Source organism: Culex quinquefasciatus, chromosome 3 (genome assembly GCF_015732765.1).
Source record: "Culex quinquefasciatus strain JHB chromosome 3, VPISU_Cqui_1.0_pri_paternal, whole genome shotgun sequence".
Taxonomy (NCBI): domain Eukaryota; kingdom Metazoa; phylum Arthropoda; class Insecta; order Diptera; family Culicidae; genus Culex; species Culex quinquefasciatus.
In genome coordinates, this window is record NC_051863.1 from 67,820,121 (window position 1) to 67,837,277 (window position 17,157).

Genomic DNA, 17,157 nt, shown 5'->3' on the forward strand with positions numbered 1-17,157 from the left:
GGGTTCGATCCCCCGTCCTTTGGATTGGTAAGCAAAAATGCTAACCACTAGGCCATCACGGCTTGGTGAGCGATGCCTGGAATTAGGAATACTGTTACTATCAAACTATACACGCGCTGGGTCCTTGTCCCTTTGACAAGGGTTCGGAAGTTCTAAATAACGTTTGAACCCGATTGGTGCAAACGTTCTTCAGGGCGGGGCTTGTCGATAAAGCTGAAGTACCTCGCGCTCGGCTAGCCAGCGTAGAAATGGGTCACCGAAGCTCGGCAGAGCTAACACCTTCCAAATGCCTATGCGAGTTATTTGCATGTATAGAATGAAGATCTAAAAATACATGGAAACAACTCAATTTGTAAGAAGCGACCGCGTGGTCCCGTTTGGTTGGTTGCACACACACACACACACAACTCACCGAACCGGGACCGTGGTGTAGGGGTAAGCGTGATTGCCTCTCACCCAGTTGGCCTGGGTTCGATCCCAGAAGGTCCCGGTGACAAATTTTGAGACGAGATTTGTCTGATCACGCCTTCCGTCGGACGGGAAGTAAATGTTGGCCCCGGACTAACCTAAAAAAAAAAGGTTAGGTCGTTAGCTCAGTCCAGGTGTAGGAGTCGTCTCCCTGGGTCCTGTCCTGGTGGAGTCGCTGGTAGGCAGTTGGACTCACAAGCCAAAGGTCGTCAGTTCGAATCCCGGGGTGGATGGAAGCTAAGGTGTAAAAAGAGGTTTGCAATTGCCTCAACAATCAAGCCTTCGGACACTTAGTTTTGAGTAGGAATCTCGCAATCGAGAACGCCAAGGCAATGCTGTAGAGCGAATAATCTGATTTTTGATAACTCACCGAAACACACCGTGACTCCGGTAACCAACAAAATCGCCTGAGAATCCGTCTCCACCGATTCTCATAATTTCCGTCCTCACTTTTCACTCGCGAGCAACAACAACGAACTCATATCTGACACTTCAGACGCTCGCCGCGGCAGTGCTGCCATCACACACCAACACAAAATCGCACTCACTCACACACACACAAGCGTGCGCGTCACCACTCCCGTGTCGTACGTGTGTTTTGATTGCGCTGCTGCTGCCGTCGTCGTCGTCGTCGACTTGATGTTTTTCGCGTTTTTTTCCGCCCCAACCGGACTGCGTCGAAATTCGCTTCGGAACCGCTAAATCGCGCACGAATCCACTCCAAACCAGTGCCAATCGGTGCCCCGGGGCTCCGTGCAACGCGGGGTGATATTTGCCGGTCGCGGCCAGTGTTTTCCGGCGCGTGGGGACGGTTTTTCCGCGCGGGTCTGTTCGAAATTTGGTGAAGCCGCCGCCGCGCGACGAGAAGAGCAAGCAAGCGAGAAGAAGAGTCTGTGTGTGGAGGGGAAGAAAACGAGAGCAGCCTCCTCCTTTTTGGGCTGCTGGGCAGCGGCCAGACAGCGGTGAATCTGGCCGGGAACGGATCCGTAGTTCGAAGCGGATCGGATCCACACCGGAAGAAGAGAGGTACGCCGGAAGCGGTTTGTGGTGGGTGGGGTGGAATGATGTTCCGTTAGAGCAGGAACCTGTTTCGAATGCCTTGGGGTGTGTGTTTGGGTCTGGACCGGAAATCTTGGATGGTGGAGCCGAAGTAATTATTGTATGTAATGTGATGAAATAGTCCACGAGATTGACTTAATGTGATAATGTAATAGCATGAATCGTCTTCGTGAAATCAACAATCCACCCAACATTTTGTGCGTGTCGCGCTGAATCTAAAATAAGTTTTTGTGTAATTTAATTTTTTAACATTAAAGAAACAAAAAAAATGTAATAAAAAAATACAGTCCTGACTCGATTCGATGTTTCGATTATCCGAAGTGCGATTATCCGAAGGCTTATATGGGACTTCGGATAATCAAATCATAACATTTTTTTTTTAATTTCTGGGCTTTTTTTATTAGGTCCTATAAACAAAGCCCACTTCAACGAATCATGTCTCTGTGATAAACTTTACGCAGTAGGCCTGGCCGCTTTAACGCTTGTGATGTTTCAATGCATTCTAATGCAATGGCGCAATTTGTTAACCCTCTACAACCCAACTCCGCCTTTAGACGGACTTCAATTTAATTCAATTCAATTCAATTCGGTTTTATTAGTGAATATTCATGTTACAATTTGTTCATTCGCAGTACATAACAGAGTTTTGGAATTCCTTTCAGCTGTGTATTGTGTGTCTCAATCCATTTTGGAACGATTATTGCTTATCACTAAGAGATTACCAAGAGTAAGAAAAAAATTGGAAAAAAAACTTACTGAAATTGCAAGGGAAAGATAGAAATAGAAAAAGCTTGAACTAGATCACAGTTTTTTTTTATCTATTGGCGATGTGCTTAATCATAAGCTCCCCGATGGCCAGAAATTGCTCCGCCTTGTTACGGCAGGTCCGAAACTGCGTCATCATCTCACCCGCTAGAGCAAATAACTCCGGTTACTTCTGGCTGGGCCGCATCGCCGCTACCGGCAGCGACCACGCTGGCGAACGATCGCCCCAATCCAGGAGCTGTCCAGCTGCAGGAATGCGCGCCTTGGTTTGCTCTGCCTTGTCCCCCAAGTCCGCCTTGCACGGCAGTGCACACTTCTTCCGAGAGGTGTGTTTCACCGCACTTCACGCAGCGGGCGGGAAGTTGCAGTTCCGCGAGCCGTGGCCGAACTTCTGGCAACGGTGGCATTGCGCTACGTCCATTGGGTTTTTGGAGTGAAACCGCCAGTTTACCCAAAAACCGTCCAACGCCTTAGTCCGTCGCAGGTCTTGGATTTTGACGGTGCCGCGGTCGAAGTACAACAGGTACAGAGTGTGCGTACCTGTGACTGTTGTCTTGCGCGAGAGCACTTTTATCTCCCGTGGCGTTATTCCGGCGTTCGATAGGTGTCGCTTCAGGTCGGCGATTGGGCGGTCTTGGTAGCCCTGCAGGACTACCTTAACAGCGGTCTTCTCAACTGGATCGAATGTGTAGCACTTGAAGTTACTACGCTTCAGTTCTTTCACTACCAGGTCGAAATTCTTTTTGGTGAAAGTAATCACTTGAACTTTCGATTTGTCAATTTTCAGACTATATTGGAGGCGTTCCAGCAACTCATCAACATCGTCCGCCAACGTATCCAAAACAAAAAATGGAGGTAGTCTTTTTTTTGTCGTACTACCTTTTTTGCGTGCACGTCCATCGTCGTCGGTAGTGCTGCTACCGTCGGTGTTGTTGTTGTTGGATTCCTCGTCACTCAGTCTCGCGAACTTGTTACTGGTGAGAATGTTGGCGGATGTTGATGCGCCACCGGTCGACAGATTTCCGGAAGTACCTGAGCGGAGTCTGCTTCTTATAGGGCTGCGATCCTGGACACGGTAATTAGCGTGTAATAACTCCGGATTGAATCCATCAGCGCACACGCTCCCCTGCGCGATGGCGGACGACGCGGCGGCATTGTTTTGTTTACCTTTTTGCACTCGGGCCGGTAGACGAACTTCGCGGGTTTTCGAAGCCGCACTCGAACTGTCACGGTCACGGCCGGCCTTCGGCATGCTGGTGGAGCAAACTCGCGGGTAATCACGGTCGATTACGGCGGAAAATTCGAAAAAACTTTTAGAGCTCTGAGCACTTCACTGCTGCTTGCTCTGGAGGATACAAGCAGAATGACGGGCTTCAATTTAAAAAATAGCCAAAAATCAATTTTTAAACCCATTTTTGATCTCTTAAAAGCATTGGAAAGAAGAACTCTTAAGACCGATTCTTAGCGAAGCTACACCAAAATGTCACATTTTTCAATTTTCAATATGATTTTTAATATGAAAAAAATCATTTTTATTATGATGCAATAATTGCAATGTGCTTTAAAAGCGTTTTCTTACCTTAAAAGCCAAGAACATTGACCAAAAGTGGTCTGCAAGCCATTGTACGGGAGAGGAGTTTTTTCATAAATCTGCTCCTTTCGTTGTCCCGTCACGAAAAGAAATGGCTGGCAAAAACTCAAATTTCATCCAATTCTTTCAGTTCAAGGAGCAAAAGATTCGTTTTTTAATTTGTGATAATGTGTAGAAGAGCAAAAGTTTTTAAAAATCAAACTGGCAAAACTGTAGCTATTTTTGTAGTGTGCCTTTTAAAAGTCCAGTTTTACGATGTTGTCCCGTCACGCTACATTTTTATTTCAGGGGAAGCACAGGTACTATATGGTTCATTCTGCATGATATTTCTTTGTAGGAAAATCAATTATCTTTCCAAATATGTAATAACATTGGGGGGTTTCTTCTTTTATTTTGCCAGTACAGCCAAAACGCTGAAAAAAACTTGGATTTTTTTTGAAAAGGAGCCGAAGAATCGGTCTTAAAATTATAGAAAATTTAGGGGTTGGAAGCAAGGGTCCTGATTGCTCAAATCAACCACTCAATTCGCGAGCACAAATAGCAGGCGACGCGATACTACCCTGGTGATTTAGGTTTTACGCCGACTCGATTTTTAGGGTAGAAATTTGACTGCTTGGCTGCACTGTTTACATTTTTTGCACGTGTGTCTCGGTAAAAATGTGTGTGCGTGTGCGCTCGTGACGTCACGCTGTAAAACCTAATTCCTACCGTTTAGCACTTTCAATTCATTCGCTCCCGAACACTCTTTTCTACTCTCCTTCTCTCTCTGATCGGCTCATACATACCATACCATACCAAACAGCTTAGAACACCATACGCGGTGCCCGTGCTGTATCAAGAAGGTTGTTCCATGTTGCTCGGTTCTGGGCTGCAGCTCGCCAGTCTCCTAGGTTGCAGATCTTTCTTAGGTCCGCCTCGATCTGATTACCCCATCGTGCACGCTGCGCTCCTGCTCTTCGGCCAGTGCCGCCATCCGGTCGCGCGCGGTCAAAGAGCATCCTGACAGGATGGTCTTCGTCCATCCTCGCGACATGGCCGGCCCACCTGAGCCTCCCGATTCTCGCCAGGGTGACGATGGTCGGTTCTCCCAGCAGCGCGTGCAGTTGAGCCCCTCACTTTCATGTACTTTGTTTTCGTCGTATTCATGGCCAATCCAATTCGTCCTGCTTGCGTCTTTAAGGCGGTGTAAACCCTTTTCACCGTCTCTAGGTCTCTCGCTATAATATCAATGGCGTCCGCATAAGCAAGAAGTTGGACTGTCCTGTTGCAAATCGTGCCTCTCGTGTCTATACCCGCTCTTCGCACAACTCCCTCAAGTCCGATGTTGAACAGCGTTTGGTCCGTGGTGGCCCGAGCGCCAGTAAACCCCGCTTGATAGGGGCCCACGAACCTCCGTGCGTACGGTGTCAGCAGACGGCAGAGGATCTGGGAGAGGATTTTATAGGCCGCGTTGATAAGCTCAGGCAGGCTCTCTGATGCGCTGCGTTATACTCATTGATTTGGGTTGCCTAAAATCAATGTTATCAATTAAATTGTGCATTTATTTTGATTTCATAACATTAAAGAAACCATTTAAAGAAACTTCCACAAAGAAAAAAATCAAATTGATGGCAAACTGAGGGCGTGAAGACAAAAAGACTGCCGCGCTAGCATTTTGTGAGAATGGCTCTTCGCTGAGTATGGTAGTGTGTGAGTGTAGTCAAGCGACGGAGTAGGCAAAAATTTTCACGATGTAGGGGAAATCTACCCATTTTAATCCTAATAAGCGGTCGTGTTTGAATGATGCTGGATAATCTAGAGTCTCCCTTGAATTTTACTAAAACCAAGTACACCAACGAGTAGAGCAAGTTTTTGTGAACATTTCTGTTTATTTTCACTTTCACTAAAAGTTATTCTATTTCTTTACCAAGCATTTAACAAAAAAAAATTCCCAAGGGTATTCTAATCGAGGCGAATGCATTGCGCCACGCCCATTTTTCTAATATCGGCTTAGTTCTTTTTTCTTCCAACACTCTGTCGAGTGTTGCCATTTGCGCTGACAGTTCAAACGAACACTCACGAAAAGTGGCATTTATAGGGAAAGTTTCCTGGCATCGCTGGCTGTGCTGCTGGTGGTGTTGACGGCCAGCCTTTGTTCTTTTTTGCCTTCGTCTCTCGCTCGGTTTTCTTCAGCCTTCGATTGGAATGCAAAGTGAAAATTGAAACGTCAAACGACTTGGCGCGTTTGTTTTTTGATGGCGCTTGCTAATTTATTACATTTTTCGGGATTATTCATCAAGTGAGTGCCTTACTAATGATCAAAAGAACATGTTGCCGGTAGTTGGAAGCAATTTCATATCTTAAGCGCCGTGAAAAAGTAAGCGAAAGTGAAAAGTTAATTTTGGCGATATTCATTAAGCGTTTGAGGGATTCTCGTGTGTGTCACTGTGTGTGCCAACAAAATGATGAGAAGTGGTCTCGCAAAATACAAATTATGATCAAAAGTGCATTAAATGTGATCTTTTTGGCCAGTAAGTGGCATACATTTGCGTGCTTACTCGAGACGGTGCTGTTGCTGGTAAGTTTATAGCCCAAATAGTATTTTTGGAGCTTTAATCGAGCATCAAACTCTCCATATGACGAAGATAGGTGTTTGATTGGAAAGGGTAGATTTCCCCTATTTGTTCGCTGAGGGACAAGTTCGGGCCACTCGCTGGATGGATGCGAGTCTCATTCGCTCATGAATGATAGAGGCGACTCGTCCACCTGTTCAACCTGTTCATTGAACAGGTAGCCGATTTCAAGCGGATAATTTTTTTTATTTAAGTACCGCGGTGCTTTTGCAACCAGCAAAATACAATTACAATTTTTGTTTGAATATACGTTAACAAAATCAACGCCCTATGTTCAGCAGCGCTGCATGCACCGAAAAAGCTTTGGCCCGCCACCCTTTACTCTTTACCTCTCTTTACAACCCACCAATACTAAGCGAGCCAGCCTAGCGGACCACGCGCAAATGCTCGTCGCGTTCAACACCGACCCTCTGAACGTCGGGGAAAAAATCTCCATAGAGATCTCCACGGTTTCTCTCACGCACACCATCATTCTGTGTTAGTATTTGTATTTGAAGTATTGTTTTGGTTTTGAACGATTGTGATTGGTTGAATTCCAAGCAGCTGATTTTGTTTACACTTTTTTTACGCAGACACAGGCATATCGAGTAGACCAATCGTCTGTAAAAACCAGCTGTTTACCACGTGCTCGTGGTATAACAAAGGACACAGCTGATTTTGACAGACGAATCATTCTACTCGATTTGCCTAAGTCTGCGTGTAAATTTTGTTACAAACTAACACACTCTCGCGCGTGGATATCTCTATACAGAAAAAATTCAACACATGTAAAGAGCTTCCTATTCATACGCAGCGGCATTATCGATGTGTTGGTAAATCTGGTTCAATCTGAGAGCGTGAACTGACAGCATTTTTGGGAGAGAGCGAAATACCACCCCCAGGCCCCAGCTGACTTAGCTCGCTCAGCTCTCCAGGGAGCTGCATGCAAAAGGTAAACAAGCCAGCGCGTTGACAGCACGTTGAGAGCATGAATAAATGAGAGAGCGCGAGAGCACCACAGATATTGCTCTATATTTGGCGCACTTTTAGGCATCAGGCTGTTTTGCGCAGACTGGCGATGGCTTGTTTTAAAACTGGAATGTTCAACTGCGCGCGTTGAACCTATTCGATCTTCTTGGTTACTAATGGATTCTTGCTCTACTGGAAAGTGATGTAATGTTAAGTTAAGATAGTGTGATTGATAGATGGAATTGAAACAATTGAAACAAAAAAGTACTGTGCTTTTTCCAGAATCGGGACACATGAGAAGAATTATGACAGTAGATTCAACCATGATCGTTATTTTATTTTTCGAATGGTTCTATTTAAAGCGGATGCAGTCCTAAAAAAGTTTAAGATTTGATGCCATTAAATGCTCCAAAAACGACTGTGTTTATTCAGACTGTAGTACCGGTTCACCCTAGTTGAATATATTCAATTCAATTCTCTAAAAATTTGACAAATGATCAAAAGCGATACGACCTGGTTCTAAAAAGTATAGAGTAAAATGTTTTTTTAACATCCTGATGAATAGTTTTAAAATTCAGTATAATATTCAATAACTTTCCTTGAATTTTGATAAGGATGGCAGAGCGATTGCTCTATTTTTCCACATTCACCACGCTAATGATTTAGTCTTAAAAATACATTTTAACGAGATAAAAAAAAGTCTTAATCATAATTTAAATTAATTATTTGCATAAACAGAACATTATAATAGTATAAAAATAATAAAACGTAAAAATAAAAGCCATTGGAAAGAAAAAAGCTTTAAAAACATTTTTTAACATTGAACAGGTACTTCATTCGGGCACGAGTCGCCTCTGGATAGAGGGTTGGAATTGGTGACGAATGGATAGGCGATGAGTGAGTGGTTTCTATTCATTGAGCCGAAAATCAGGACCCTTGGTTGGAAGTTTGACTTGTTATATGTGACTTTGCCAATGTTTTTTGAAATGTCATTTTTTTACTAATATTTCTTATGTTTTAAAAATAAGTATGCAGTAATTTTTGTAGTGTCCCAGACTATGCCTCTACGCATTTTTTTTATAATTCAAATGATAGTAGTGCCATTTTATAGCAGAAAATATGAAAACAAGCAATAAATTGAAAAAGTGACTGTAAAAACATGAAAAAATTAGATAGGCAAAATGTAATGATAGAAGGTGGTAGAATAGGCCAAATACTACCAAAACAAACATAAACCAAACAAGATTAATGCTAACTAAAATACTACAAATGAAACAAGAAAAACATAAAACAAGAGAAGTATAGTTTTTCGTAGAACAAAAGTTGCTCAAAATGACCTCCTGAGCACGGAAAAAAATGGGCAGTAGATGGTTAAGCCATTTCAAATATTTTTCCCTTAAACTTTTTGTCTGTATGGATGAATTACTATTGTTAAAGCATGATTTTCAGTTAAAGGAAAACTTACATATTGAATAAAATCCAAACGTTGTTCGTTCGTGTTGAGTGAAAAAATGGAAAAACGTTACTTAATCCACCTTGATGTGGTTAATGCCTTCCTTGCATTGATTAAGTGAATACACCACACAGCCTCAAAAAAGTGTATAAATAATACTTATTATTATCAAAATATCTGAGATCCGGCCTTATAACTTTTGATAGGGTTGTCAGATCTTCAATCTCTTGGGTTTGTTGGAAAGGTCTTTTGATTACCTATCCAACGATATGACGCATGATAGATCCGGACAACTTTTTTACTCAAATATTTGAGATCCGGCCTCAAAAAAGTGTATAAATAACACTTAAGTGCTCATAACTTTTGATGGGGTTATCATATCTTCAATCTTTTGAACGCGTTGGAAAGGTCTTTCAAATACCTTTCTAAAAATATATTGCATGACGGGGTTTCTTACAAAACCACCTTTTTTACAATATTTGAAACTCCAGCTAAATCTTTTTTTTAGAATAACTTTTGAAGTACTTTTCTAAACTTCATAGCATTAACTAGGGTCTTGTGGGACCCCAAGACGGATCGAATAAGACCAAAACGGTCCAAATCGGTTCAGCCAATCCGGAGATAATCGTGTGCATATTTTTCGGTGCACGGACTCACATCCAGACACACGCAAAGACATTTGTTCGGAATTCGATTCTGAGTCGAAAGGTATACGTGAAGGTGGGTCTACGAGGTCAAATTAAGAAGTGATTTTATAGCCTTTCCTCATTGAGGTGAGGAAGGCAAAACTTACGTTTTAAAAACATGAAAAAATATAAATTGGAAAAAAATATAAATCCAAGAAATCAAAAATACTGCAAATATGTTTAAAGAATTTGTCTCTTCAAACATTTTGCATAAAATAAGTGGTAAAACATGGAATCTCATCAAACTGAATATATCATTGAAAAATAAATAAAAAAATAAAACAGTTGAATACTGACAACTAGATAAATCAACATTGATTGAAAAATTACCTAATTTTAAAGGAAACTTGCACAGAAAAAGAGTTGAATTTTTTAAGGTTCAAAATTTGGTTGGTTGAGCAGGCCAAGGGTGAATGATGCTGATGATACCTCTTCAGTTGACGCTCAGGCGAGGAACATCCTGGAAGGAGCGTCACTGACTACGTCCGTAGTCCTGTTAGATTATTCTTGATCAGGACAGTATAGCTCTGGTTCCTTGCAAGTGTCCTATTTTCTTACCTCCACGTTGGCTTGGTTTTCATGATGACCTAGATGGTGGCCTGTGGAAACGACTCGTAAAACCTTTGACCACCGCGGGTCAGACTCGAGACGGCTAAAAGAAAGGGGCGCGACAATGTGGGAAAGGGATGTAATTTGTGATTGTAGACGGTATTGTTTTGATTCGCAGTATGGTGAGTCAACTGCTGTGGATGTACCTGAAACATCGCACAACGGGGTTTCTCTTCTTTCCGTTTTTATCTTCCATCTATATTCTGTTTATTTAGTTTCACTGATTCTCTAACATGCCTTCTGTTTATTATCGTCCATTTGTTTTCGATTTTACTTTCATGATTCTCTTATTTACACATCATTATTCAACTCTGCTTGAATGCTTCTTAATTTATGTTGATTTTCGCAAGAAAACTCATAATTTAAAAAAAAAATTGTTATTAGGCCCTTTTAACTTTCCAACTGTTGTTCATAATGGGCCCTTTCTAAATGCAATTTCGAAGAGAGCTGAAAGGGCACTAAAGCGCTGTCACCGGATTGTTGTTTTGAATGATGTTTACGGGCCCTTTTGTTTAGTTAGAAATAATGAGGAATTCAGTAGAAATTTTGATTATTGGTGAAGTTTTGTGATTGAATAGTGTAGATAAGGTATGTGAAACATAAAAATTCTTCAAAAGTGTACTGAACAGCAGCCGTGGGACCGTATTAAATATTGTTTTTTGACAAGGTTTTTCTCTGCAGAAATCCTTGGTGAAAAGTAAATCAAACTTTTTTTTTTGAAGTGAATTAGTGTTAAGAATGTATGAAAAGTTCACTTTATAACAAAAAAAGTTCCTCAAGTACAAGAACCTAACGAAAAATAAAAGGGCACATTTGAACTTTTTTTTTTTTTTGGTTTGCAGTGAAAATGGTTATGTGCCCTTTTGTGTTTTTGATTTTTTCAATAGGAAATTGTTTGTTATCAATCTGATTCTTGGAGGGCATGTAGGGAGTGTACTAATGAATGGAATAGTGGAATAATCCCGAATGTTTACGTTTTGGTTTTGTGCCCTAATGAAATGTTTGGCTCGAAATGGTTAGGCCCCCGGCCGAGTTAGAATGCGTAACCGGAAAAGAAGGTGTGCATGCCTGGCACGAACACTCAAAGCGTGTTCTAGCGTGCTGCTCGTACTGACTCAGAGCAAAGGTGAGATGTAGGTGTAAGGGCAGTGCGTGTTCGTCGGGAACCTGGTGCATAAGATCGGTCAAGGCCCGTTCTTACACTGAAAATTACGAATTGCGAATAGGAAGCATTCAAGTTCAAGTATTTAAATTTGACTAAAATGAGGTCGCAGAACTCGTATTTGATGTTTAAAACAGGAATAAGAATAAAAAAATGGTTCGTGATTCGATTATCCGAAGTCCCATACAAAGCTTCGGATAATCGAACTTCGGATAATCGAAACTTCGGATAATCGAGTCTGGACTGTATTGATCTTTTTTATAAAAAAGTTTCTGATTTGAAACCAATATTTCAGGTTCTCGAAAAGTCGGAATATGGTATTGGAGTGGTCACCCTAATTTGCAATCTAGAATCGCCCAGGGTTGTTCCACCGAAGACAACGCCACCAACCAACACACATTCCCAAACGCCTCAATCACAGGCACACACTGCGCCCATTTATTCAACGGCGTCACCACACAGTCAGTGCCAGTATTGTACAAAGTGACCGTGAAATTCAAAAATCAAAACACTTTACCACCAGCGCAACACCGTTGATTGTGTCGTCGTTGTTACTTTTCTCACTCTCACTCTGTTTGTTCAGTTCAAACTGACCCAGACACAGAACCGAGCTACAATAGCTAGTTCAACGCAGTTGTGGCAGGTAGACGGTGGGGGGAGACTTCCGGATCCAAGGGGGGAAGAATTCGCTGATTGAATCGTCCTCGCCGTTTGAACGTGGAACAATCGAGAGAGAGAGCGAGCGAGCTCTTCTAATAGCTGCGTTTGAAGTTTAGCTAAGCCGGGGAAGGAAAAGCAACAGCAAATAAAGCGCGAAAGAGAGACTCGGTGCGCGGGTATCTGATAAGAGAAGTCAACCAGCAAACAACAGAAAAGACACACAAACACACAGAGCTGTAGAGGTGGGATCGCTCTCTCTCTCTCTGGGTTTGGGGTGGCGGAAAAATGACAATCTGTGAGCACAGCCAGCAGAGTAGGCACTGTGTGTGAACGTAAACAAGGCAGCTGTAGCAGCAGCAGGTTCTTTGGCGTTATTCTACGTCGCAATCAATCAATAGAAGGTAGAAGTTCGTAATAGAAAGCTTCAAAGGTGCAAAGTGTTGTACGAGAAGGATGAGTGAACTCTACCAAAACTGGATTAACTTGAAGATCTGTTAAGACATCAAACCCCCCTCGCAGTCTTAAAAGGAGAGGAGATTTTGTGTCGACGTCGCCGTAAATATTTCAAAGTATGTAAATTTGGCTCTGTTGCGTTGAGCTGGATGCCTATGTAAATACCTATAACGATACGACCAACCTGTGCACGAGAAGAATGCAACGCCGCAAATATGTGTGTGTGTGTGTGTGTGTGTGGTGTTATTGTTGTTGGTTGGTGGCGTGATAAGACCCAGGACTGAACAAGGGCGGTGGATGGACGCAATCAAAGCGCAGTTTTGCTTGAGTGTGAAGGAATATTTATGTTTGAATACAGTCGACTCTCTGGCTGTCGATCTTCTCGATATCAATATTGCTCCATCTATCGATGAATTCTTCAGTCCCTTCAATCTGCATACTTCAATTGTCTTCATTCCTCGATATTTTCTCTTGCTTGAAGGATCCTTTCCTCGACGGTCCCTTGGATTCTGTTAGCTTTAAAAATCTCTTCCGGTTATCAATAATTTCACTTTCTCATGGCTTGCATAGACATTTTTCTTTGCGAAACGATGCTTTGAAGGGTGTTTTACATTAGTTTGTTTTTGTTTGCTGGACGTTGCCATGATTCTCTCCTATAGCTGGGTATCAAGGAAAAAATATTTTTAATCGAGTCTTCATTTTGCATCGTTCTGTAAACTGATGATTCTCTTCCTCGAAAGTCCCTTGGATATTGACAACCAGAGAGTCGACTGTAGTTGGAATCTGAGTCGGGCGGAGAAGAATACACCTAGTTGTCAGTGTCAGCCACTTGCGAACTGTCAGTGAGAGCCGCCTTCAATTTTTGTTACTGTTCTTATTTGGTTAGAGCAGTATTGTATTTGTTAGCAAAATATATTTAAAAAAGTTTTTAAATTTGCAAATGTTTTTTCGGACTGAGACAATTTCGGCTAAAATAAAATAATTAACTTTATTTATTTTTCAATTTTTGCTTATTTTTGATAAGATTTAGTTTAAAATATATATTCATGAGATATATTTCCAATGTGACCATGAATCAATCAATGTTATACATCAATGTCTTACATACATGTGCTTAAACTAAGACTTATTAAGTTAGTAGTAGTTAGCCAATGTATTTAAATATATAAATCGTTCAATACAACCAGAGCTGTGGAGGAAGTGAAAAAAATTCTCTGGATGGAAATAGGAACAAAGCGGGAAAAACGGCGAGCTGGAGGTTGACATGAATAGAAAGGAAGCGGAACGTTTTCTTTTTATGGAAAAAATCATCGTACGTAAAATTTGCCTAAAAATTAAGATCGTTCAATTGGGTCCTAAAATGAAGCTTAGATTGCTGATATTATTGTTTACAGCGATAAAGCTTATTTTTCTGAGTACAATGACCCTTTGTACGACCACAAAGAGTTTGAAATGGATTTTTAAATCAATTTTGAAAAATTAACCCCGCGGTCCTTCTTGACAGAAAAGCTCCTACTTGACAACTCGTTCCAAGGGGACCATAGTTGATCCATCGAAAAAATGTTGTCTTGTCAATATTTTTTTTTGCATTAAAATGAAAAAAAAGTGATCAGAAATGGTTTTTAATCGTGTTTTTTACCGTTGTTCATAAAAATTGGCATAGGGCTTTAGTACCCAATTTAAGATAAGCCACCGTTTTTCAAACAATCGCTCTGCAAAGCCGGCATCTCGGAAGAATGATCATGTCACAGCGAATTCACTTTACTTCCTCCAATGCTCGGGTTTTGCATTTTATTGCAACCAGAAAGGAAAATGACAGAAAACTAAGTCCGGCAGTACCGGCGCTCACGGCGGCATAGTTTCCTCCGCTGTCTGGTGCGGTTCCGGAAAAAAAACAGAAGGATCGCCTTCGACAAGCAGGAAGCAGCAAACAAAATACTGGCCCCTCACGCCTGTGGAGTCACGAAGGAACAAGGCAAGGAGGTACTCTACAGTTCGGCTGAGCTGTGGAGGATCTTCAACGAGTTCAGCACCCAGTTGAAAAGCAGCAAACCCACCCAGATTAATTAAAAGTGATCGGTTTCATCACAGAGTAAGGCAGAGTCACTACTGCCATTCGATTTTTGGTTCCACTTTGTGGTACATCGCACGCCTGCTACCAGCAAACCTTATTGAGCCAAAAATAAAACGACATTTCTTCGGACTGCTCGCTCTGTGTTACTCTGTGGTTTCATGTCCTGCAAGTATGGTGTGAAATGACCCTTGCTGTCATTAGTTGAAAAAAATATTTTCATTATTTTTTATGTCACATTCATGATTTGCGGTCCTACCCTCGTCTCGGCACCGAAGAGGACCGAATAAAAATAAGTTATGAATAAAAAAAAAATTCGCGGAGAATGTTGCATCACATGAGTCATGCACGATCTTGAGCACTATTTTGAAATGAGCTGCAAGAAAATTTGTTTTGTCAAGAAGGGCAGATGACGACTGACTGGAAATTTAAATGGGAAGAGAAATTATCTTGCACAAAAAACAAAAACAACAACAAGAAAATGAATAAGAATAAGAAGACCTCTTCGCTTCTCCCACCCAGGTTGGAATTGTTAGTGCGACGATGGGTACTGTTCACCCCTGAGGAGTTGTGTGAAGCTTCAGTTACACACAGTAAAAAATGGCTTTGTTACATCTGGGAATGTGGACAGATTTATTCAGCAATTCCATTTGAAAAGAGCCTAAACCGAAAAAAAGTTCTCCGATCGGGCTCAAAATTTTTCTGGGGGTTCCTTGGCCAAAATAATTAGACCCGTTTTTTTTGTTTCGCCATTAGGGTGACCTACGCCGTGTTAGGGTGGTCTGAAAAACGGTTTTTTTTTGAAAAATCATATCCGCGCCATTTCATCCGATTTTAGCTGTCCTAGATGCAAAAGAAAGGTGATGAGTTTTTCTATTTGGGAAAAATAGTAAGAAGTTTCAAAAATCTAGCTTACCATTTGAAAAAGTCGCATGAAAACTTAAAATGGCGTTTTGACCGTGTCAGGACCAAAGAGCCTATGTCTGAAAATATTTTTATCGGATTCCTCGGAAAATTTCACATAACATAGAGCAATTCCATGTCAAATAGGGAATCGGTTGTACCCGACCCTCTCCGATTCCAATGAAACTTTTTAGACAATGTTATTCTACGCTTATATAAGCCATTTTTGTGTATATGGAGCAAGCTACAATCGATAATGACATTTGAGAAGGGCGTGAGTGTTTTAAATATTTTTGTAATTCGTAATTTAAATATTGCTGTTGCTCGAAGCCGTTGCATCGTATCAAAAAGAGGTCAAAGACAAACTTGTAGGAAATTTGACGGGCTTTCCGAAAAAAATACACTGAAAGAAAAAAACACTCCACTTTTATGACATTTTTTGATTTTTAAGTTTAAAAGTCAAATTTGAGGGTGAGCCCACGATTTTTTTTCGTTCAAAATTTTTGTGAAAATGGCCTAAGACGTTACAAAAAGACTCACGAAAAATGCAGGATGGAGCAACGCACCTAAAAAAATACAAACATCATTTACTGGAACTGTTTTTGATGGTTTTTCGCTATTTCTATATGACAGACTTGATTTTTTAGTCTCGAAAATATGTTTATCGGAAAGCTCGTCAAATTTCCCATAAGTTTGCCTATGACCACATTTCAATTGGATGTATGGGCTTACAGATATAAGCTTATTACATTGCTCATAACTGAAAACATATTTTTTTTTTCAGTGTAGTATAGTAACCTGGATAGTAAATTAGCTTATATCTGTAAGCCCATACATCCAATTGAAATGTGGTCAAAGGCAAACTTATGGGAAATTTGACGAGCTTTCCGATAAAAATATTTTCGAGACTAAAAAATCAAGTCTGTCATATATAGAAATAGCGAAAAACCATCAAAAAACCTATTTTTCAACATTTTTATTTTTAAAACCGCTGTAACTTCACAAGGATTGGACTTAGGACAATGGTCAATATGGAGACTTTTATGTAAAATTGTCTGGAGAATCGACTCCCGTGTTCGGATTTTTAAAATTTTGATGTTTAGAGCTCTTTTGAAAAAAAAACAGTTTCAGTAAATGATTTTTGTATTTTTTTAGGTGCGTTGCTCAATCCTACATTTTTCGTGAGTCTTTTTGTAACATTTTAGGATATTTTCACAATAATTTTGAACGAAAAAAAATCGTGGGCTCACCCTCAAATTTGACTTTTAAACTTAAAAATCGAAAAATCTCATAAAAGTGGAGTGTTTTTTTCTTTTAGTGTATTTTTTTCGGAAAGCCCGTCAAATTTCCTACAAGTTTGTCTGTAACCACTTTTTGATACGATTCAACGGCTTCGAGATACAGCAATATTTAAATTACGAAATACAAAAATATTTAAAACACTTACGCCCTTCTCAAATGTCATTATCGAGTGTAACTGGCTCCATATACACAAAAATGGCTTATATAAGTGTAGAATAACATGTCTACAAAGTTTCATTGAAATCGGAGAAGGTCGAGAAAAAAAGTACCTAAAAAATTCCTGTTTTGGGCTGGAATTGCTCCATATCAAAAAATTGGCGATGTAGAACCGTACGTTTCGGAGATATGATATTTTGAAAATATAAACTGAGTTTTTCGACGCGCCACGCGCAAAAACGGGAAATGACGAAATCGC

The 17,157-nt window shown here is 40.9% G+C and overlaps 1 protein-coding gene across 5 annotated transcripts in view; it reads left to right on the top strand.

Annotated features, from left to right (window-relative positions):
- Positions 1-1,060: 1,060 nt before the first annotated feature.
- LOC6046891 (SH2B adapter protein 2) overlaps positions 1,061-17,157 on the top strand; it is a 34,601-nt gene continuing 18,504 nt past the window's right edge. For 2 of the 5 annotated variants that reach the window (XM_038261672.1, XM_038261671.1), the window contains exon 1: positions 1,065-1,494. The gene's annotated coding sequence lies outside the window, so the exon portion shown is untranslated. Of the gene's footprint in view, positions 1,495-12,095; positions 12,583-17,157 lie in introns of those variants that run through there. The other 3 variants (XM_038261668.1, XM_038261670.1, XM_038261669.1) reach the window with 3 other exon arrangements.